The 24061-nt window shown below is 47.8% G+C and overlaps 1 protein-coding gene across 7 annotated transcripts in view; it reads right to left on the bottom strand.

Annotated features, from left to right (window-relative positions):
* LOC3291640 (protein abrupt) overlaps positions 1–20579 on the bottom strand; it is a 109725-nt gene extending 89146 nt beyond the window's left edge. For 3 of the 7 annotated variants that reach the window (XM_061653644.1, XM_061653646.1, XM_061653645.1), the window contains exons 1-2: positions 20103–20577; positions 10199–10615 (exon numbers count right to left, since the gene is read on the bottom strand). The gene's annotated coding sequence lies outside the window, so the exon portion shown is untranslated. Of the gene's footprint in view, positions 1–10198; positions 10616–17976; positions 18208–20102 lie in introns of all 7 variants that reach the window. The other 4 variants (XM_061653641.1, XM_061653640.1, XM_061653642.1 and 1 more) reach the window with 3 other exon arrangements.
* Between the last annotated feature and the right edge of the window lie 3482 nt (positions 20580–24061).

Genomic DNA, 24061 nt, shown 5'->3' with positions numbered 1-24061 from the left:
TATTTCAGCAACCAGTTAAAGCGAAGTGCGTTTGCCTTATTTCTCTAGTGTTTTGAACTAGAAGAGGTTACAAAATAATAGCTAGAAGTAAAATAATACCGCAATTCCACAGACATAAAAGCCATCTTGGTGTGGATCATTTTGTTGAATTAAAAATCGCGAAAGTATCATAAAAGATATGAATCAAACACGCCCTAAAATGTGCAATAATTATTGTGTGTGTGTTTTTAATTTAAGTTCACATTTACCTCCGGTCGGAGGGTAGCATTCTTCGCGTAAAGGTATTTTAATAGTTTAGATAATACGTGCCCAACTAAAGGTAAAGCGAGACAAAGCAATAACCACTTTAGTGCTTTTGTGGAATAGTTTTGTCTGCAACCGTGCGGAAGTAACTAGCTGGGATGGGCTCGAGCCTAGTCTTGGTTGCTTGGTTTTAATTGAAAGTTCTGACCCTGGCACCTGCCTCTTACTATGTTCCACCTCTGCTCTTCCCTTCCTCCTGCTGCAAGCGCATCATCCAATGAACTCACTTGCGCACACAAAAATACACACAGAGAGACAGACAGACAGAGAGAGAGCGCGAGGGAGACAAAACGCGAGGTGAAGAACTAATTGAACATTAGTATGCTAATTATTTAAGTTTTTATTTGATATTCATTTCGTCTACGCAGGAAGGGGGAGGGTTGGCCGTTTGTTGGGTTGCAATAAATTTAGCGTTTGATGGAACATTTGGAAACAAGCCTATGGTGGGGGGGGGGGGGGGGGGGCACGGCTGGGGACGGGATCATGTGCTCCAAACAACAATGGACACATTCGCATAACCCGCCACCAGCACTCGCCGTGTGTCCCGGAACCTCTCGACCCGGGGTGCAAGCGAGGAATGAAAAATGAGCCCATCCTCACCCACGGCCAGCTCTGACCTTGAATTGTTCGGTGTACAAAGCGACCCCCTTGAAACACCTTCCAGTTGGTCAGTATCAAGTGCGAGCAGTGGGTCTGTTAATTGGTTGTGAATTTTTCGGACATTCTATGAAACTCTTAGACAATCAAAAGCAGGGGATAGAGACTGAGGGGCGGGTAACAATGGGTTAGAAAAGTAAAACCGGACTGCTTTTCCTCTGATTGTTAGAGATATGGTTTGAGGGGGTCTTTCTTGTACTGTTGCTCGGCTGCAAGATAGCAACAGTACTTAGCGCAGTTAATTGGACTTTGTTTAGATGACATGGTCCAACAGCCCCAAGGTCTGGTTGCGGATGTACTAAAAGCGTTCTTGGTGAAAAAAAAAAACAGGGACAAGAGCAGATTATTGCTTCATCTTAAATTTTTACTCTTCTTCTCAAATTACCCTTACCCCGTTTGAGCCTTTGTGGGCATATAGCTCCCAGTGCGCCATTAAAAGCCCCTCCGAGCGACAAATGATCACGCCTTTACACCTTTGCCCTCTCGCTTTTCCGCCCTGTCACGGTTTAAAAAAAACGTCACGGTTAAGTGTCACACGGTTATGGGTCACGGGAGCGAGCAAACGGGCAACCGGGTGGAAGGATAATGATGGACTATCCCTTCCCTTTGGGAGGCTCCTCCTGCGTCATAACGCATAATTTATCCGATTAGAGCCATTACCCAGGAAGGGATGGGAATGGCAATGGTTGGTGGATGTTTTTTTTGTTGGCTGTCACCTTTTTTATGCGCCCATTGTCTTTTAGTGGCTGGCACACTCTAGACGCGTAGATATGCAAAACTGCAACCGATTTTAACAATGTAAGGATCTCGGTACGACAACCCACGGCCCACTTCCAATGAGTGGGAAAAGGTTTTGGTCGAGGGCAATGATCCTTACAGTGGCGTATCCTTCGCTACTTCTGCTGTGATTTAACAACCAAACCAAGGCAAACGCAGGAGAGCAAAGAAGCGGACAATTTATTCCAAACAAAACAACGGTTGGCACCGTAATGGTTGGCGTCAGAAGTTAAAAAATCACCGGAGAGCAGCAAAGCTGAAACAAAGCGAAACTAAGAATGGCAACAATGTTGCCATTCGGGATGGTGGAGCAGCGGTGGCAATAAAAAATAATAAAACACCAATGCTGTCCAATTTCCGACATGCTGTCGGGGTTGTGTGCGAACCATACCACCCCTTTCTTGAAAGATACCTTTGAAAAAAAAACAGGAACTTGCAAGAGTGTATAAAACAGCATAGAATGTCGGAAGTAAATCTCTTTCTCGTATCCTCGTTTAACCCGTTTTACGTACAGCAACGCGGAACAACATAATACTTCTCGCAATCAGTAGAAGCTGTTTCAACCATGCGTTGCACGTTGATGAGCAACAGCAGCAGTGGGAGGAGAGGAACAGCCGACCCACGAGCATCCTTCGAGACGGTGCAGCAATCCTTTTTCCCAACTTCCTTCGATGTCCCTCTTTCCACACCATCAACAGCAACATCAGCAGCGTGTTGGTGTCGTGTGAATTAGAGAAACTTCATGGAATCTCGGTACAAATTATGTCCCGCCTGGCAGTCCCTGCCATCGCCGCGTCCGGTTCATTTAAGCGGAGAGAAAATAAATAATGAGGACAATAAAAAAATATTGCACACCCGTAAAAAAACGGCCCAGAGCGCGTCCGTGTTTTTTGTTGGTGTTGTTGCTGTGTGTCTCTAATTTTTGGGAACATTTCGTGCACCTCGTGGAAGGATACATTATATTTCGGTTTATGATCCATGAGTTATTTTGCGCGGCCTGCCCCAATGGCGGCATCGTAAAGGATTTAGTGAGGGTTTTTTTGTGTGTGTATGCATGCGTGTGTTACCCTTGTCTCGGGCCCCGATGCCGAAAGGTTAGGTTTAGGTAGACAGTTTCACATTGACTAATTTGAAACTATTAGAAGAAACTTTAAAGATGGAAGGAGACGTGAAAAAAAAATGCCGAAAGGATTCACCATACCTTTATGGCTAGCCAGCGCAATAAAATGCGAACGAGTTGGTCGATCGTTCGGGCGAAATACTTTGTAGCGTTTATTGATGGAAGGCATCCGGCCAAAAAGTAGAAGCAATTAGTTTGCTTATTACAATTTAGATATCAATGCGTGTACCGACGCTCAACTGAAGGAAACACTCATTGCTCATTGCATAAAACAATTTCATCAACATAATTCTTCTACAGAGCGGTCCACATTAGTCACGAGACGGGTATTTATGTTTCCACTTTACCCAAGCAAGTCGTGTTGGTAGTTCCCGAATTTAGTTTTTTGTTTTGCTCCCTCGGAGTGCAACAGAAGTCACCCACTGGCTGTCAGTTGCTTGTTGAACTCTTATATTTCATTCTCGACCATTGGGGGCTCTCTCCTTCTGGTGATGATTCTTTCCCATTATAACTCCCGCATGCTCAAGTTTGTACTTTTCTTCGCTTCGCTCAGCTTGGTCTAGCCATTCTTTGGGCAGCCATTCTTACCCCCGAAAAGGAAAAAAAAACCCTTTTCGTATGGACAACAGCGGGGGAAAAGAACCAAAAAACAGCCCTCCGCCGCAAAGTAGATGCACTGCTCGCGCAATAGAGCAACTTCGGCGCCCGCAATAAATAATAATTATTTCGGCGTCTATTTGCCATTGTTCTGCTTATGTCATGGTTATGCTGCCGTCAAAAAGTTACGACCGTCCGGCGGACACAGCCCGCGCCCGGGCACACACAGGAACATCTTTGGTTGGACGAAGTAGACAAGCAGTAGTAGTAGTGGCAGGTTGGACTTGTGCCGGTGATGAATAAAGACCGTAGACAGTGTTTTTCGGTACCGACAAACAAACACGACAATGTTTCTGTCCTTCATCATCGGTGAAGGATTCTAGAAAAGTTGTCGGTCGATATTTTTGGAGCTTTCGGCGTATCTTCTTCGGAGGTCGTAAAAGGAGAGAACTTTAAAACACAGTTGCCAAGGACACAAACACACAGACCGTGGGAAGTTAAAGTAGTTGGGCAAGATTTGAGTTTCCAATATTTTTATGGTTTTTTGCCTTTGAGATTATGATTCTAAGAAATATTTAGTGCTAATTCTTAGACAGCATCCCAACGAAATTCGTCCCAAAAAACTCAAAAGGCGCTTGTTTTAACTACCTGCATCGGAGACGTCATTCGTTTAGCATTGAAACCGCTTAAGCATCGATTCCAAATGACCATTCTCTCACAGACACTCACACACATCCACAAAACAGAACATAAAACTCTCATGCTTCTAGCGCCAATGATGCTCCAAACGATACTTCCACGCCAAGGCTTCCCCAGCGCCAGCACGAAAAGAATAGCTGAAACGAAGCCGACTGGAAAATGAGTGACGGGAGGTCCGCAATAATAAGGCTATAAAACCATAGCCTCCCAAGAGTTCCGTGCCGTTCCCCTTTCTGTGCGGTCCTGTGCAGTCACACAAACACAACCTCCAACGGAGGGATGCGACCCTCGGAATGGTGGGGTAGAGAATATTTAGTGCAAAGAATAATGAAGCGCTAGAATCGCTTACGGCCACAGCCGGCACTGGAAGACACGGGTGCATGAAACAAAAGGCACAAAGGGACGAGGCAAAATGCTCTATCGACAACATGTTGATGCTATGGTGCTGGGTGGCCGCCCGGCACGAAACACTCGGCGTTGGGCCAGAGCATCATTTTCTGGGGTGTTTTTTTTCTGGTTGGTATTAAATATTGCACAATCTCCAAGAAAATGGCAGCCGGAGTTCGCATTCTTATCTTTATCTGTGTCTGAGTGGAAAATAAAGAGTTGTGCAAACTGGCGAAACAGTAACCTCGGCAGCAATGACTCTCAACCCTCTCCAAAAAAGGAGATGTTTCCGGTGGCAAAGAATTTGGTGCAATTGTTTAGCCTACCTTTCAGGCGCATGGCTTTTTAGGCCGCCATAGCAACCCTATTCTACCCCCCCTCAGTTCGCCTCCAGCAGTGTCGGCTAGACCTCCTGGGGGGAGTTATCACGATGCCAAGAGCCAAGCCAGCAGTAGCAGATAGCTGCCCGCGGCACTGCAACGTCATTAATTGCATTGCAATTTGTGAGCACTTCCGCTCCGCCATCATCATCATTCATGCTGTCTCGCATTCTCGCCGCACGGGCACGCCTTTACGCCCGGATCCCGGAGGTTCGGCCCTGTCCGGCCAGTCGTTTTTCGGCCCATTCGAATGGCAGTTAAGGAGAAGAAGACGTATGTGCGCGACAACTGAACGCAGGCACTGTGCCTGCGTCTCGGCCTCGACCCGCGGATCGTTGTCATGGTCGCGCTTCCATCAAACGGCCCTGGTTCCTGCCCTGCTTCTGCCAATGTTGCCGATGTTGCGGCTGTACAAATGACAACTACCACACTACCACAGAGGCCCAAGCGACGACAATCGCAATTGACAATCGTCGTTGTCGTCGTTGTCGTGATGGTAGTGGTGGTGGTGGTTATAGCCGTCTCGTCGAAAAGCACGGAACGGTGCCGTTCCGCTGATAAAAAGGAAGTAATAAAACTTTATTAATTACATTTTACGACATATTAATTATTTTCCATACCGACACCGACTGTGCGGCCCCTCCCCCGACGGTGCTCTCCGTCCCGCCGAAAAGCCCCCGGCGGTTCCTTCCTGTCCGTTCACACATATTTGGCACAGGGAACCCACCCGGCGCCCCACGACTTGTACGCGTCAGAAGTCGATTAGACAGACACACCAGTGCGGCGGCGTCCCCTAGACACGGGGGACAGCACACACAATCAGCGTTCGCGGATCTCCTCGCCCCGATAGATAGCGAGCGCGCGCGCGGCCGGGTCGCCCCAAAATAGGGCGTGAGGGAACTGGCCGAGAGGGTGTGAATTGGGGGTCACCGAAAAAGGGGTGGTGGCAAATTTCTATTTCGTTTGCGCAGTAACGATGGACCAGTGCGCGCATGGAGACAGAGAGTCATGCAGCGATGGTGGCGACGGTGGGGCGAATATTGACGCAATTCATCAAAGACACTCTCCGGGGCACTTCGGGGAGGTTTTGGGCGGTCGTTGATTTGATTCTCTTTGCTAGGCGGTAGCGGTGTGAGAAGGGCAATGTGCGACAGGGAGCGGTTTAATGCTCAAATGAACGCAATTTTCGGACCGAAATCCATCGCCCAGTGCCCGCACCCAATTGCGCTCAATTGTGATAATGTAAGTTTAAGTTAATTACACCAGCTCGGTTGGAAGATACTGGAACCCGGCTGGAGGTGAAGGAGATCGAATAAATTCCACCAGACTGACACGTGCAGTGGTGGGCGGCGGCTGTCACAAAAAGTCGTCAGACAGACTTTCACAGTGCTCCGTGCGCTCGTCCAAGCAGCTGCAAAAGTTTGCTCGCCCAAGGATGTCGCGCGCGCGTTGCCGCGATCCTTTTCCATTGCTGCTCCATTTGCACCCAAGGCTTGACAAATTGAATGTCCATTCTATCAAGTCCCCAGTTCCCCAGGAGCGCACGATAAAATTGAACTCACGCCTTAGGACGGCGACGACCACGGCGACGAAGCTGATGCCGGTTTTGTGGCACGGGCAGAGTACGAAAATCAATAACTCCCCAGCAACCACGTCGGAGGGTTTGGTGACATTCGTTCTGTGTGCTTCTTGCAGACGGCGTTCCTGGAAGGGACCGCCACCATCTCGAGGTTGGTCCAAAAATCGTTTGACTAATCGCTACACCACGGGCAATTCTCGCACCGTAGCGGCGTAGTAGTAGTAGTAGGCAGCAGATAGTTGTCCTAACTTTTGACCCGATGCTGTCCCGTCCATCTGACACCCATCGGGTTGCACCTGGGCGCCGTAGGGTCGGCACTCTGAACGGTACTTGAATTTTTGGCGGCCGTTCCTCCACCGATCGACCAACTTTCTGCATCGATGCGTCCTGCTCATTGAGGCCGACCAGGCTCAACAGGGACACACGAAATTCATTAGAGCTAGTCGATGGCGTCGTTCGCCTGGGGACCATGCACACACACACACAATCGCACCACGAATCGTCCATGGAAAGTATCCCGGAGTTATGCGTGTACTTAAGATTAATTGAAATTGTTTCTGGCTGCGGTGATTCGGCTTGTGGAAGTGTGCCTCTTACCGAGCTGCACCGGCAGTATTGGCGGCGTACCGGCGAAACCGTTCGACGCACCCCCGACGCGCAGAAGGCGTGCAGAAGCACTTTTTCCCGGAATTGTTCCGGGAGGGTGCCGTCTACAAGGACACCTTCGGTGGGCCAGAAAAGAATGGCCGATCGGTTATGGTTTCTATCGATTATTATTACATAATCGTGCGCCTAATAACCGTCACGGAATATGACGAAATATCTGCAGGAAGGCAGCAGGCGTAGGACATCACATGTTGTGGGAGGCGGACTGCTCGCGATGGTGTGGGATGCGAAAACTTTGGACACTTTCGTCGTAATCGTGTGCGCAATGGGCCCTCGGCCGTATTGCCCAGCACAGGTCAGCAGTTTGAAGCAGTTTGGTTTCTCTTTGATTAATAACGCTTTCAATCACGCTTCGATACGGGGACAGGGACTCGATAGGGAACGATGGTCAGCGGATGATGTGTGCTTCGTTATGATTTCTTATCGGGGACAACTGCTGGGACAATCAATGGAACGAGCCCCGGGTAGGGGGGAGAATGATCTTCTTCCACCACCGTACCCGGACACCGTGGTGTCTTTTTTTATCTTTTAGCACCAAAGCGTGGGCCTCCGAAACCAATGCGAAGGCAAAGTGTCATCCACGCAAGACACGACATACACGGGCACGGGAAGTAGCGAAGCGAATGAATCAAATTTCGCATCGGACGCAAAGAACTGCTCCGTTCATTCAGCGGTTTTCCTTCTCGCTTTGCTTTTATCAATTCACGGTTGCGATAAGAGATACTTTTTCGGGGCGAGCATTGGGTATCATCGGGGTGTGTGAGATGACGATTGTGTGAACGGGAACATACGATCTGTGTTGCTTCATTCTTCCGATTCGTGTGTTTATCTTGGTGCTGGTGCTTTTAAAACTTTGCGGGCCTCTTGGCGGATGCAGAATTTTACGTGCCAGCAAAATGCCGGTCAATGAACATGTTTGGAGGATGATGCGAAAAAAGAGACCACAACGAACAACATACACGAAATCTGAGGAGAGCCAACTCAGAAGAAGAAGTGCTGAGAAATCACAAAAGCGCAGAGACGTGTCTGTGTAATCGTTTACGGATAAGCAATTTAAAGAAGTTGTTTCACAACTTACTTCGATTATATGACGATGTGAAAAGGGATTCAATCATCTATCTGAACGAGTCTCGAACGCTCAGTACATTGTGTATAAGTCCTAGTGCTTTGCCATTGCTCTATAGAAGCACCTCACTAAGCCCGCATTAACAAGCAATATAAAATCAATTTGCAGATGAAAAATTGATACATTAAAGTAGGCCTAATTTTCCGATCGCGTTCCGGACATGCCCACAGACACTCACCAGCTTTAACTAGCATGTAACAATCAACGGATGGAAACTTCTTTTTTTTGTTGGTTTTTTGTTATTCCACCACCTTTTCCTGCACCTACACGAACGGCGGCAGCCATATGCACGCCCGTTTCCAGCAGCTCGGCTAAATCGGATTTCCACGAAAATTCCCCCACTCGGCAGCGCCTAACCGCACTTTACGTACCATGGCCGTAGCCGCATGCCCCCCCCCCATCACACACCCAGACATTCCGATTCCCTTAGCATTCTTTTCTTCACCTTTTCATTCACTTCCCTCTTTTTCGGTTTGTCGCACGCCATCAAGTGAAGCGTTACCGTCTAGCAAGGTTCCCGCCGACGACCACGACGACGACGGCAATGATGATGTTGATGATGATGATGTCGATGACGGCATCCCCCGAAGAGGATGGATGCAAAACGGGAAATTCCTTGTGGGTGGCAAAACCGTTCCACCAGAACACGCCGGCACGCGCGTATCCTTCCTGTGCCTTTTTTTGCGCCCCTGTCGCTTGACTGCGGCTGTGTTTGGATGTACGGTTTTGTTGTTTGATTTCCTCTCGAACCGTTTTCTCGCCTTTGCGGGTCGGGTCATGGCGGCGCGGCGGTGGTGGTGGCAGTTAAAAGTGTGAGTAAATTGTTTTCCGTTCTTTTTTCCCCACATACAACACGCTGTTTTCAGTTTAAATTAACAGCATCAAGCTCCCGCGTGCCCCCGCTCTCGCTCATCGTGTTTGGTGGGAATGTGTGCGTGTGTGTGTTTATGAAAGAAGGACGATGACGTATCCTTGCCTCTGTTGGAACGGGGAAGGTCGGCTGAAACGCGTGGTGACTTATTGACAAAGGCGCACGGGGCGTTTTGCGCCCGTATACCGCTTAAACACACGCGGTCATGACTTTTTCCGCTTGTTGTCCGTGGAAAAGAAGACACATTTTTGCTTCCAAGCATAGCATCGAGGTAGGAAAAGGAAAAAAAGAGACATTTCGTCTGCGTCGTCTGTGCCAACAGCGCGGTGTGACCTTCCCGAACCAAAGCGTCAACTGCAAGCGCTTTCCCCCAGAAGTGATCCCGATGTCGCGCGCCATCCGTCCTCGCGCCCCCACAACCTCCAACCGCTAGTAAAAACATATTATTTTATTTAATATTTATTTCCTCCCGCTTTTCGGCTGCCCGAAAGCGTGGCCGACCGTGGTGCGTGAATCGAGTTTTCCCACTTTACGCGAACCACGCGCTTATTGCGCTTCTCGCTCTCGTTCATGCGTTCTTTCTTGCTCTTGGACGCTTTAAAGGATGCTTTTCGCCGGCAGCATCCACCCTGCCGGCGAACGAGCCAAACGAGCGGTGCGGGATGTGTATGTCGCGGGGAGGTTTGTTTTTGTTCCTTATGCGCCTTTCCACCTTTACGCAAATAATACGTGCGTATGCGTTGCCGTCACGCGTGCGACCGGGAGCATTTATATTCATGAATGTGAGCATTCTCTGCCGCGTGTATGTGTGTGTGTGTGTGTGTGTGTGTGTGTGTGTGTGTGTGTGTGCGTGAGGCAAGAGACGAGAAATATTGTATGAATGAATTATGCTTCGTCGTCAAACGCGTTGAAGTCGAACTGTTCACAGTTTGCGCCACTGCTCGAAACTGGCTGCTCGCGCCCCTAAATTGAATCCTTTGCAGTGAGCGCTCGCTCTATTGCTTTATTGAACAATCAATTAAAGTGTTTTACTCACCTTATGATACTGCAGCAGATGGGCAGAGAAGATGAGGGATGCGCTTCGGCCGTGAAATTTGCTTTCCGCAACGTCTAAAACTGCTTACACGAACACGAGAAACGAGGGTTCACTTTTTTTTGCATAGAATGCTTCACTTTCTAGTACAAACGTACGTTTTTTTGTGGTTTATATGATTCGAATAGAGCGAGCTATAAAAATAAACGGCAAAATTTGGCTATCAAACTACTTCACTGTCACGACACCTTCGTTCGTTCACTTTGCTGCTGCTTCCGATAAAACACACGCTTAGTATACGAGAGTGAGGATTTAGTATACACTTGTCTTGTACAACACACACTAGCACTGGCTTGTACGACTTCTTCGGTTGGCTAATTTTGTTGAATTGCACAGTGTTAGCAGTTTGATTGCATTAATCTAAATTAAATAGAAATACAAGAACATTTATAATAGCATATTTTAAACAAGCAAAGTTTGTGCGTTTGTGTGTATCGGTGCTATTATGGTAAATTGTTTCTGTCTTCATTATCGATTAGTCATCCTTTCATTGGAATCATCCATCGTCACTAATTGTGCATGGAGTACCGAGTTTCGTGAACAATGATTAAAATGGGGCGTAAATGAGCGCTCCGAAAACTATCACCATCGCGTTATTGTGCTCTGTATTGATTTTTCCAGCCCGAGACTCAGTTTGTGCCAGCATTAACTTTTCCCTTCCGATCCATCATGCCCCAAAGCCATCCGTCTATCTTCGCTACTTGGGGCTGGGTGTAACGAGAGCAGCACAGCAACGCGAGAAAGCGAGTGCGCGAGATAGAGGGAGAGAAATAGAAAAGGACAAAACGAGAGAGAGAAAGAGAGAGAGAGAGAGATAGTACCTACAAGAAGGTAACGAACTGCCGTTTTTTCAACTACTACACTACTACCCCTTTTACCATTTCTTCATCTTCAATTCTAATGTCAGCACCGTTTCAGTGTTTTAAAGTGTCCATTTTTCCCAACACTCATCTTCTAATCGTCACCACAGCAGCAGCGGCAGCAGAGATTTTCCTCGCGGCAGTCTCTAAGCGAAAGGGCATGGTAGAAAAACTTCAACTCCCTTCCATTCGTCCGCTATTTACCGTCGGGAGATTGTGTTGCTTTTCTTTCTTGGCATGCCGAGCGAGCGATCGCTTTGTTTCTTGTTTTGCAGTCCGGTTTGTACCCGTCTCTCCGGTGGCCTGTACCGAGGTAATGCTCTCGGGGATTCGGGCGGAACAATTACTCACCGGTCGTTCATCAGCGAGCGAAAGGATATTTTCCATCGTGTAGGAATTAAAAGGGCCCAGCAAACTCGGGGGGGGGGGGGGAGAAGCGGGGATAAATGGGAGAGGGTATGGTGCGCCCGGAGGGCCATTACAAGTACTTGAACTCTCACTTTGCGCACTCGCACGTTTGCACTCTCGATTTTGCTCTCCCTAAATTGTGCTCCCACCGTCGTCGTCACCATCGTCACTCGTGGCAACGGGAAGAACGGCAAGAGGGTTGACGGGAGTGGGGCATAGAAGGGGGTGATGGTTCCACCTCATCAGCAAGCACCCCTAATCAGCAAACAGATTCCGCTAGTGCGCGATTTTACCTCTGCATACCCCTTTCCCCTCCCCATCATACGGCCGTCACGGAATACCCGGCTAATGCCGCGACAGCGAGACTGTGTGTGTGAATTAATGTGGTCCTCAGGCGCATCAGGGGGAGAATGCGTGGTAGCAGAATGCGGGCAATGTAACGATTAATCAGAGAACACAGGAGCACTCTTTCATACCCACGTGCACCACCATCGGGCGGGATAATTTTCCTTCAACTATTACTAATACTACTCGGCCTGGTTGCTACCAACACTAGACCGTGAGTTCGCGATCTCGCTTCACCCGCCACGTGAAACTACACACTCGTGAGTACGTGTGTACGTGTCCCCCGTGTACATGGCGCACACATACGCACCGGAGGAGACTGTGACTGTGTGTCTAAGGCTAACCGTTTATTTATGCTCCGTGCGCGCCATGGGTGGTTCGCGAAAAACGGGCACACATTTCCTCTGGCAGTAGTTTGCGCCCCCTGAACGGCGCGGAACTGGCGGCGGAAAACTAATCCTTTTTCCCCGTTTTGTTTTGTTCGGTTCCTCCCTCCGCACACTGTCTCGCGTGTGTGCGAATGTCCAGTCTCGCACCCTCACCCCATCTGCAACCAATTTCGCATCGTTCATCACCTCTCGCAGACCGGGATGGCACCAGGATAAATGAGTGTCGCCTTGCTCGGGCGCCCGCCGCCGCTGTATTTGTGTTGCATACCTTGCAGGGGAAGTTTCGGAAGATCCTTTTTCGTGCAATTTTTCCGTCTTTCTTACTTGCGTTTGCAACGCTCTCTGTCACTCTCACACAAACACACACACATACAAACACACAGCGACTAGTCCCGATTGTGTTTTCCCTCTCACCGTTCGGGTGTACACAATGCAACGATACCGACCGAAACGGTTTTTGCACTACTTTTGCTTTAGCCACCACACCAGCTCAGGATGGATGGACTTTTCCGGGTGTGTACACCGGGCACACTCACGGCACAGGCACGGCCATTTTTCGGCAGGCGTACGGGGGCGGGAGGATTCTAATTACCAGCACCAATACATAGGCGCACGCAAGTACGCCCGGCTCGGTGGTGCACGTACACTGACGCCGAATTTTGCTTGCTTGTGTAGGAGTAAGCCATTATTATTGCGGAACGGGAGGGAGCTGCGGGGTTTTCTGTGTGTCTCCAAAAACCCCGTTCATAACTTTTCCGGCCTTCCCTCCCTCTGAGCGCTTCTGAGACTCGTCATAATTTAACGGCTGTTGTGTATTAGAAACGAATCCGTCAACCCTTCTTGGCGTCGTTTCTTTCCCGTTTTCGGGATGAGTGCCAATTGTTGTGTCTCTTTCTACCTTCTGTCACCGCAAGCAAGCAGCCGCACACACACACACAAACAAACTACCCCCGCTTGAATAGCAATTGCCCCCGCGGCATCCACCTCCTTTTCTCCTACGCCAGAAAGGGCGAAGACCGATGGCACCATGCTGACGATTAAAAATCCTTGAATTAATTACTCGCAGTCTCCCAGTCTACGCCAACCGTCGTTCCTGGTTTCGCCAAACGATCATCGGCAGTACGTAGTTGTGTGCGAGTTCTTGGCAAGCTCTCTCGTCCTTTTGGAGTGTCTGCACTGGGAGCATTTGCGACTACAAACTCATCCACCGCGAAGCGCTTTAACGTGAGAACGATGTCTTCGCCGGGACGTCTTCGCCATCGTCGTCTTCGTCGTCGTCAATCGATGGATTCGGCGAATGAAAAGATGGTTTAGTAACACTTCACTTCACACACCGTTTTGGAGGATTGAGCATGTCGGTGCGGGTACAGCGGTTCAGCGGTGAGGAGCATGCCAAACCTGATAGGGCCAACCAGTGTGCTGCCTAGACGCCAAGATAGCATAAATCATTCGTTGGCTTCAATTTTCGCTAATCAAATTAAGTTTTAAGCAAAACCCCTTACCCCACCTAGCACTCCCGGTTGAAGGAGATGTAGTTGGAGGAGGATGAGTAGAAAAAATACCTCATCTGTGATTTAAACTACGGTAGAGATGACTCAATTTTGCACTACTTCCACTTCACTATCACATGTAAGCAGTGGGAAGGAAGTATAGCAACTTCCAGAGCGCCACTGGGTTAGCACGAAGCGAATTGCCTAACTCCGAACATCGGGAACGCGAAGGCAAACAACCAAGTGACAAGTGGCTGGTTAGCGGCAACCCCTTCCGCACAGGTACACTGTGCTCCGTGGCGGAGGGAGTCTCCCGGGATTGCCTTGAGCACAGGGCAGAAGGTAGGTAGAAGCGGTAGAACGTTTTGTGCGATTTCCCCTCTTCCGCACGCCTACACCCACACACCAAGTTCGTTCTTCCCTTGGTTACATAATTGTCAATTAGATTAAACCCTAGCCACCTTCCCATGGGTGACTCATACCTTCGGGGCCAGCAACTTAAGCCACCGTTAAGAGGTAGAGGAGAAGTTCTTTCCAATATCCATTGGCAGGGGGCGTTTGGAGTGGTCGCGATTTTGTTTTTGGTTTTGTTTCGCCTTTACCATTTTGTGTCGTTTTATTAGCTTCTATTTACTTGCTCAAGGAATTTACTTTCATCGGTAGTGTCGGTAGTGTGTGTCAGCGAAATGAGGTGAAGGGGGGGATCTATACTAAGTACCATTTCACCACCCCATCATCTTCTCTCCAACCCCGACCGATCACGGAGAACTTTAGGTGCATTAGCGACCTTCTCTCCACGGCAGCGTGCACGGTACGTTCGTTCGTCGGTTCGTTCGATTAATTCAATTAAAGTCAATTACTCAGTTCCACCCTCGGGGGAGCAGCAGACACCTACCGGGTGTGCACGCGGCGGAAAAGGGGTTACGATGCAGCAGTGACAGCAACACACAATCACAATCGCTTACCTCAAGGCACAGCAGCAACTATGTAGTTTGGTTCGCGAATTTCTACCACCATACACATGCAGGGAGACAACTGTTCACCAAGAGAAAGATGAACCGTGCTCACCGTTTTTGCCACACTAGTTACTGTACACTGGAAAGGTACGTCGTTATTGCTTCACTGTTGTGGTTGCATCACAATCACTACCGTACGTGTATGGGCATGGAGAGAGAGAGAGAGAGAATGGGAACTAATAGCCACGGTGCACGGTTGAAATATGATCTAACTAGATCCAGCAAAGTTTCGCGATGGTAATTTCCTTCCGACTCATCATCGCGCCCCTGAAAGGTAGGCTACCCGTCCGACATGCGGCGAGATAGCGTCACCAAGCGTCAGACGCTGATGATGGAAACGCAAATCCTTTACGCCCTCCAGCAGTACCAACACCGATCGATAGTAATCGATTGGGACGCTCTGTTATGCAGTTTTGTCTTCTTTCTTTGCACTAAGAAATAAAACCCCTCAAAGTAGGTTATCAGTAGGTTATGCGCCTGCAAAAATAATGCGCACAAAACCTTTCTTCCTGCGAAAGAGGTAGATAAATTATTGTTTTCGCTTTGGTTTCGCGGTAAGAAAGGCATGCGCTTGAAGCACGTGGCCGGTGGTCTCACGGGAAAATTAGCAACTGAAGACGGTTCTCGTCCCTGCGTTCGTCACCGGCCCTGGGGCCCGGTTTTCGCATACCGCTAATTACTGGACCGTAGGGGCCATGTCATTGGCTCATCATCGTCGCCATCATTGGGCCGGGAATCGATTGAAAGAGAGAGATTTAACAACGTGTCATTACGTATCTTGTCCCGCGTGCGGTGGGCTCGGGTTTGCGGTTTTCTGTGACACTGATAGACACTTGCAAGTGGCAGCACGGAGTGTGTGTGTCATAAGGGTTTATGCATGTTTCATTGAATTGAGCAGAGTAAGGAACGAGTAAGGCAGTCATTAGAGTGTGGTTAAAATAAAAGGAAAATATTACAATGTGGTGTATGAGCCCCTAACACTGTGAATTGTTAGGTGTAATAGAACGTACTATTGAGTGTATAATTTGTGGTGAAAAAAGATGGTTTGTTTTAAGTTCTATCAGAGAGGCGCTCCCTTAGAACATTGCTTACAAATTCCTATTTCTTCATCCGATACGTTCACTGAAGCATAAAGTGCCTCAAAACCGGAGGTCAACTTCCGTCGGTGAAGCAAACTTCGCGCAAAACAATGTGCGTAACTAGAAACTCCACGGAAAGATGACACATCATTGCCTCACTGTTTGCTATTTCCAGCATTGCTGGGGTACTGTAAAATCAAGGGGCTACATCCGTAATCGTGCCCTTCATTTCCTCCCAGCATGGCACAGTTTGCTTCCCAGTGGGAATTAAAATCACAAATCTGGTAGTTTGCTTTTTGCATGGCTCGCAAACAACGCAAAGAACGCCTGTTTCCTGCTCGTTCTGTTCTGGCCGTTGCGCGTTAAACGAAGGGTTGCTTTTTAATCCTCCCGAAGCAATACACCAACGCTAATGGCCAATCTCGACATCGATACTTGTGCCAAACAGGAAAGAAGATACGCAACGCAGCAGCAGCAGCAGCAGCAGCAGCAGCAGCAGCATCATCATCGGCGACCCTATTAAAAAGTGGGCGAAAAGTAGAACATTTGGAACAATTGCAAGAATCCCATTTAACCCAGGCAGCGCAAAAATTACCCATCCTCCGGAGATCCTAATCGAAGAGGGAAGCGTGGAGAACAACGCAGAACAACTGCCCCGCTCTGTTGCGAAATCGTTGCACAATGGCCAAAACGTCACACGCGACCAAAACGAGTGCAATTGAAGGGCGTATCGACGGGATAGGCACAAACGAGAGAAAAAAAAAAACTCGGGAACTGCTCTCCCACCGCTGTGTCATAAACACAGACACAAATTCAATGAAGAATTCTCGGGGAATTGAAATCAAATCTGAAGAAAAACTGGGGTAGAAAAGTGGGTACTGTTTTTTTGGTCCATGCTCGATCGTTGGGCGTTGCAAGGGTCAGAGCAAGGGGTGGTGGGTTGTCGCTGCTGTCGCTTTCCCAAAAGCAAATCGCACCAAACCATCTTAACCTGGGCAGTATGTGTGTGTGTGTGTGTGCACGCGGCAAGAGGAATGGTGCAGCGGATCCGGAAATCGATCGCATCGTTTGCCATTGTTGTCCTTCGATTTCCCGTGGGTTGGCCCGTGGCCATTTGGTACGGGTCGAACGCAAAAAGGGGTGAAATATTTGGCAATGGTATGTTGTATTGATTTTCGTTTGCAACGAATAGAAATTATTATTTTCCAAAAAGACTGGAGGAAAAACGAGCATAATGAGAAGCGAAAACTTCAAATCTTGCATTGTTTTTTTTTCTACGGGATTGTTTTCCATCTTACGAAAAGTTCAAGAAGAGTTGGTTCGCTTTCCAGTTCCAGCGCTTTCGCGCGCACTCTCTCAGCCGAGTTTATCGGCTTTCCAGCTGAAAGCCACCCACGGCGGCATCGACCGGCGAAAGGAGATTTATGACATCAACCAGGACACACAGCTCCACAACAGCTGACTGACGAGCGAGCGCACGAGAGAGAGAGAGACAATGAGAGAGAAACCTTTCCTTTTTCGCGCCAGCAGCCAGAGCAGTTGAGCAGAGTTGCGAGAGCAGGGAAAACGCCAGCATCACGCGGAAAACGGACGAACGAGATTGAGCGTAGTAAAAATAACAGCCTTCAAGGCGAGAGGATGCAAGTGGCAAAAATCGCAAAAGCGGAAAACCGAACTTTTCCCCCGATCCCTGCAGGGTTAGGAATTGGGGGAATGAAAAAAGAAGCTAAAAAACACACACATACGCAGGGAAACCCGGCTTTGGATTTACCCTTTTTTTAACGCTTTTCATCATTGGACATTGGCGACGGTGTACGCGGGGACTGTGGGGTCGTTAGCGCGTCCTTTAAAGCGCTGCAGGCCATCGGTACATCGGAGTTATTGATTAATCCGATTCCGAGGGTGTTTTCCGATCGATAGGATGGATCGAAGGGAGTGTTTGATAGTTTTGTGCAAAGGGGTGTGCGTGTTTGAGGACACAATGCACTGTTCTAAATCATCTCCTTCACCATGGCAACGGATGGCCAGATGCGGTGGATGTAATGTGAGAAGTCGAACGAAACACACTAGCTGCTGGACGAGATTTGTGGTCGATGGGAGGGAAAAAGAATGGATGTGAAGAAAAAAGTGATACCTCGGGACGGTTCTGCTGCGACTTTGATGCACCGAAGGGTGTGCATTAGGCAATACGAGAACACTTGCATGCACAGAACAATGGCTGTCCCCCAGTACGCTCACTTGGACCGTTCACTTTGGCAGGCGTTGTGATTATGGTTCGTTGTTTTTAACGCACCCTCGCGCTCAACATAGTCACCATCGCCTGGGCCTGCACAACGCAATTAACACATTTTGCTTTCAACACACACTGAAAAATTGAAATTGTTTGATCGTTTTAAATTGATGCAAAAATGGAATTAAACAACAAAAAAAAACGCAAACAGGAAAGCCGTTTCCCTTCACTGTGCACTGTGTCTTTTTCCACCATGTTTTCTCACTTGATCTCGCAAACGTTGATGAATGCCGCTTTTTTTAGGGTACCGTTTTCTGTACATGCAAACTCTCTGCTCTGTTCCGGCACTAACCATTCACGGCAACGAAATTGGATCACATACACAAGACAAATAAAACAGTAAAAGCACCACAAAATAATAAACGCCTTCTTCCTTTTTCCACTGCTCCCTATCGCTAGCCGCTTAGCTGATATGCACAATTTTTCTCTCCCCCCGCGAAACTACACAATCAAACACACATACACACACACACACACACAAATGCAAGTATACGGACACAAGCACACACACACACCCGCCTAGATCCCCCGCCCGCGGAGAGGAAGCAAAAACGCACTACGCTACGCAAAAGGTCCATCCATACACACTCACACCAAAATTAGGGAATGTGTGTTGTGCATTGCACACTTTGATCACTGTTGGTTCAAATTTTTCATAATCAAAATCAATCAACTTTGTTGCAGACGGGGTTGATGCGTCGGGGGCAAGGAGCGGGAGTTTGTTGGTGGTGGACCGAAAGGGGAGTGTACGCGATGTACATAAAGTGTGAGTTGAGAGAAAAAAAATTGATTAACTACCCTTGTTTCTTTTGTTTGCTCCGTTTTCTGATACTATCAAGGTGCAGCATAGGCATATTGTACGTGCGCCCAACCCGGGCTACTATGATTTGTTCGATAGTTATCGGGGGGGTTAAAATAGGCACCAGGTTTTGTTGCTTGTTTCAAATTGGCTGTTTGCCTACGGCAGCGTAAAATTAATTAATAAACAAATGCTAAGAAAAATAAAAACTTTCCTATCGCTGCGATAGTGATGCAAATGTGTGCCCAAAAGCGATGCAATTAAACCGATATTGGAAGCATTTGGTATAATCGCTTTAAGTTTTACAGTTTGTTCACGATCAACAAAGTTTAGGTGTTGCTTTGCAAGATGCGCCGAGTGATCTAGCGATGGCGAGATTGCGTGCGAGGCACAAAACGGTCCCGGAGAAGCCGAGGGCCGGTTGTTGAAGATAAGCGAATTTTGGAACTGTCCCTTATCATAGCCCTGGTTTGGGCTCAGGGGATAGGTATACGCATACACACCGACAATCACACAAACACACACAAACATACACACAGGTAATCAGGCAGCAGTGACAACGGTGACGAAGGCACAAAATAATAATTAATTTGATTAAACGCACGGGGAAGGGATTCAGCTGGATAACGTGGTGATTCGGTTATTGATAACTTCCAAGCTGCATCGGCATTAGGCTTATAAGCTCTGTACGCGAATGGGGCGTGAGGTTTTAAGCCGGGACATTAATGATGCACCATTTTTCTTGTGTCTTCACTGCAGGGGGCAATGACGCGTTGCGTCGTATTTCCCCAAAATACCAAAGCAACGATGCACAAACACTGAGATGTGATTAGAATACGGGCATATTGCATTACATTGCAAGAACTATTCACTCATTTAGGTAATCAGTTAAAAAACATCCTTGTATGCAGTGTTTTATTTAAGTTTTACTGAATTTTTCACTTTAGCACTGCACTACTACATAGTTTAGCGGAATTGCACCATGAGGATCACTTGAGTGTGCAATTGCACAATTATTCGTTGGGAAGTCACAAACTTGTCACAAAAACATCAACTTCTTCTAGCACCGTTTTGAACCGTTTTTTCCACTAATTTTCAATCTCTTCCCAAAAAACAAACGATCAACATTGGAAAACTTCTAACAATTACAACGAACACTTGTCACACTTACACATTTGCTGCTTGCTCTCAAACGCCCACCACTGCCGGCTGAATTTCGGACACGTACGCAACGTGTGTGGCTGTGTGTTTGCGCAAAACGCTAGATTCGCAAAACTAGATCAATTGGCCAAACTGGACAGTACGAACTCCAAAACCGTGCACACTGACGCGAAACCCGCGCGCGCCTTTGCGCAAAAATTGCACCGGACGTGCGGTTAGTGTGTGTGTCTGCGGGTCTCCGGTTTTTTGCAGAAGCTGCCCGTGGGCTGTTGTTTTCTTTCCTCCGGCGAACTGTCGAGATTTGTGGTTGACGAGACGCGCTGCCTGGTGGGCACACCGGAACGCACGCGTGTGTGTCCGCACGGCAAGAGCAGTTGCTACAAACAAAATTTGCTGCCCGAAGTTGGCTGCGTACAGAGGCCGCATACACTGAGTCCGGTGTGTACACCCCGTGCTGGTGCCGAAGACTGCCGGAGCATAATGTTTTTTTGTTGTTGCTTCCCTGCTGCTGCTGCTGCTGCTGCGGGGTTTGGTTGTGTGCGGCTGTACGGTTGTGAGTAGGCTGTGGAAGCGAGAGATTGCGGCTGCTCTTTCTCTCTCTCGTTCGGGCTCCGCACGAACGGCACGAACTGCCGCGTGTTTTTAACGCACACCACTGTACGCTTAGATTAGACATCCCTAGCCGTACGGGAAAAGGCTGTAGCGATTGTTTAGGAAGCTAGCTGAGGCTTAGCATAACAATTTGAATGACTTTATTTTGTAAACTAATTATTGGTAAAGATTTTAACATTGTTCATAGCAAATCTGTTATGAAATCTAATTTTTTTATAATAATTTAATTTTTTACTATTAAAATATCCTCTCGGATTACGATACTTTTCTTCGCCGGCAGCAGCAAACAGTAAGCTCAAATAATGTGCCGGAGGAGAAGTGTTTTACCATTAGAAACTGACAGCATCATACCGAGCATAGCCGTACTAACACAGCGCGTCAAAGCGGGACAAACAGTGTAACACGCCAGCGAAGGTTTTTGGCATTTAGTTTGTTGGTGTGATGCTGCTGCTGCTGCTACAATTACTAAAACAATTGAACATGCAAAACAATGCCCACCGAGAAAATCTTATTGGCCTTGTTTTTGAAGCCGTTGAATTTCGCAACCGAATGTCACAAAAGCGCGGTGGCGTTAAATAATTGTGGAAAATGGTTTATATCGGAATCTTTTCACAACAAACAAGCGTGTGGAGATAGAAATGCATCCCGAATTGATTGATCAAGTGGTACGCATTAGCGCTGTTTGGTTGCGCTTGTCGTTTATGTTGCGAAGCGCTCACAGGAGACAGGCACAGCATCCGCCAACGACGTTTGAGTGGCGCGTTACTGCCTCCTTCTGCTGCTGCTGCGAGTGAGTGATTTAATGTGTGCGTTTTGCAGCTTTTCGGAGCTTGGACAAAACAACCGAACCCGGAACAATATCCCACACTCATCGAAACGCACACTATACTAGCTAGAAATAAATATTAGTGCCGCCACACAAATTTAGCGTGTTGCACACGCCGCGAGTGACACAATATTGCTCCCTTCTCCGTTTAATCGACTGCACACCGATGCACTTTAGTGACGGAAGCGCAGAAGAAATGCGTTGCAATCGTTGGACAACGATTTTGAACTGATTTATCTTTCCATCGAAATGGACTCCAACTTCATCGACCGAGGCCGTTACTGTTATCATCCATCCGTTCAGCTTAGCGATACGGTTTCATCTTGTGTGTAGTTTCCCCAAAAAACGGCCTTACTCCTTGTTAGGGTTGCATAACGAGATGCATTCAACTGGGTGTTGTTTGGCGCTTTTTCGTTAGTTCAACGCCAAATGCGTGCGTGCAACATAAAGATAGCCACTGCGAGCCATACGAGATGTAACACGTAAAATCCACTTTCTCTTCGGCTAGACGGCTATCTTTTGAATGAAACGCAAGAAAGCAAGTTGGTGGTAAAAAAGGAGAAGAAGCACAGTTCGAATAAAACCGAACGCTTTCAAAATCGGCGCACAGTTGAGTAATGAAGTAGGAAGTTAATTAAAAGTGTGTGGGTTTGAACTTATTTGAAAAGCCTGCAGTGGTGGTAGTTGATGTGGGTTTTGCGTTTAATCAAAAGCCGCATGCTTTAGGTGGAGTGGAGTTTGCGTAAGCTATGCGTTTCTTTTGATTGGACGTTATTAAATGAAAATCCTAATCAACAGGCAGCCAAAATTTCTTTTGAGTAAAATACAATTTTGTATTGTAGCCAAAGAAAGGCACAAATGATGGTTTTTGTTTTCAAAAAAATGAAATGCTTCCCTTACAATGCATGCATGCAGTTGGTAAGTTTCTGTAAGCGAAAAAAGAAACAAGTCATCGAGCATAAAACAAGAAAATATACCTGGCGTCATTCTTATCCGATTTCTTGGTGCAGCGTAACAATTCGTTCTGCAGCATTCTTCAGGCACCACTTGCGCAGCAACAGTGCACGATCCGATACGATCGTGATTAGTCTCAAATATCACCCCGATGCCCGGAAAGTTGCCCTCTCTCTCTCTGTATGTCAGCCTGCAGAATGTACAAATCATTTGTCAATGCTTGAGAAGGGATCGAAGAAAGGCCCTGTGTCAACCATAGAAGCATAGAACGTATTTCTGCTGTTCTTCCCTCCCTCTGGTATACCTGTACCCTGCCTGATAGCTGGTGATGAAGTACAGCCGAGTAAAGTAAGAGCAACTGATCCTTAACTTCAAACACTTTCACCTGCAACTGGCAACGGGTCGGTGCGGACGGTGTAGGTGGATTCGGACAGAAATGCGTAAGAGATGCAGCGGAACCGAATTAACGACCGAATTGAACCCATAAATCAGACGTGAGAAATGGAAGGTAAAAGCCGGATTGTGCAAAGAATGGAACAAAAAGGGAGCGATGGTTTTGGAGGGACAGACAGAAAAAGGACATGCTGCAATGAGAATGTGTACGAAGGGCTCTGTGCTCTGTTTTTGGGTTGCTGATCCCGTGAGATTGAGAACGATCCTGTGGAGTTTCTATTCTGTTCTGAGTGGCTTCTGTTTGCGACAGTGACAATTGCTGTTTGGTGACTCTTTTAGTTCTAATAATACAAATTGTAAGATTGTTTTCCGTATTATAAGAACATTTCTAACGGTTTTAAAATTCCCAATCATTCCAGCTAAATGTGAGTGCGGCTAGCTGCAACTCACTGCTACCCTTCGCAATGAGTTGCTGCAGCTCGTGTCACTCACGAAGCAAAAAGGGGAGCAATATCTCACGCGCTGTACACACAGCATCGTATGCATCCAAGTCGCTCCATGAAGCCCTCCCTTCTAATGCTCGCACACAGACACACAGAAAGCAAACAAATAGACAGCATTAGAAACGGAACGTGCGCATGTGTGTGCGAAATGGTGAGAGTGTTGCGTTTTGGAGCCACGGCCGTCAATCGAAAAGGCGGGAGAGAGAGAGAGAGCGAGTACGTGAATTTGAAATTACCATCTTTTATTAGTTTTTCCCCTTTTTGGTACGTGCGTGGTACGTCTTCGGCGTATCGTGCTCGCTCTCTGCCTCTCTTTCTCTCATACGTATACACATACGCGAGTGTAATACATTTCTAACGCTTCCTTGTCGCGCAACCATAATCGGCGGGGGGTTTGGAGAAGCTGCTCCATCGTATCAAAAAGCCCCCCAAAGCACTCGCGTCGCATCGCCTGCTGTGACGTAAGCTCTCATCTTTACCGCTTCCAACCCCTCTGCTACATACACTCACACACACACACTCGCATACACTCTGCAACAATTGAAGCAGGTGCAGCATCAAATACACAGGTGTGAGCGAGGTGAAGCGAGCTGCGTTAGTGTACACACACACACGCACACACACTCTTGCTCACTCTGCATAGTACATTGGGTGGGGAAAAACGGGCAACGCGCAAGTACG

This window comes from Anopheles gambiae, chromosome 3 (assembly GCF_943734735.2).
Source record: "Anopheles gambiae chromosome 3, idAnoGambNW_F1_1, whole genome shotgun sequence".
Taxonomy (NCBI): domain Eukaryota; kingdom Metazoa; phylum Arthropoda; class Insecta; order Diptera; family Culicidae; genus Anopheles; species Anopheles gambiae.
The sequence above is the reverse complement of the archived record's forward strand: the minus strand, read 5'-3'. Positions and strand labels throughout refer to the sequence as shown.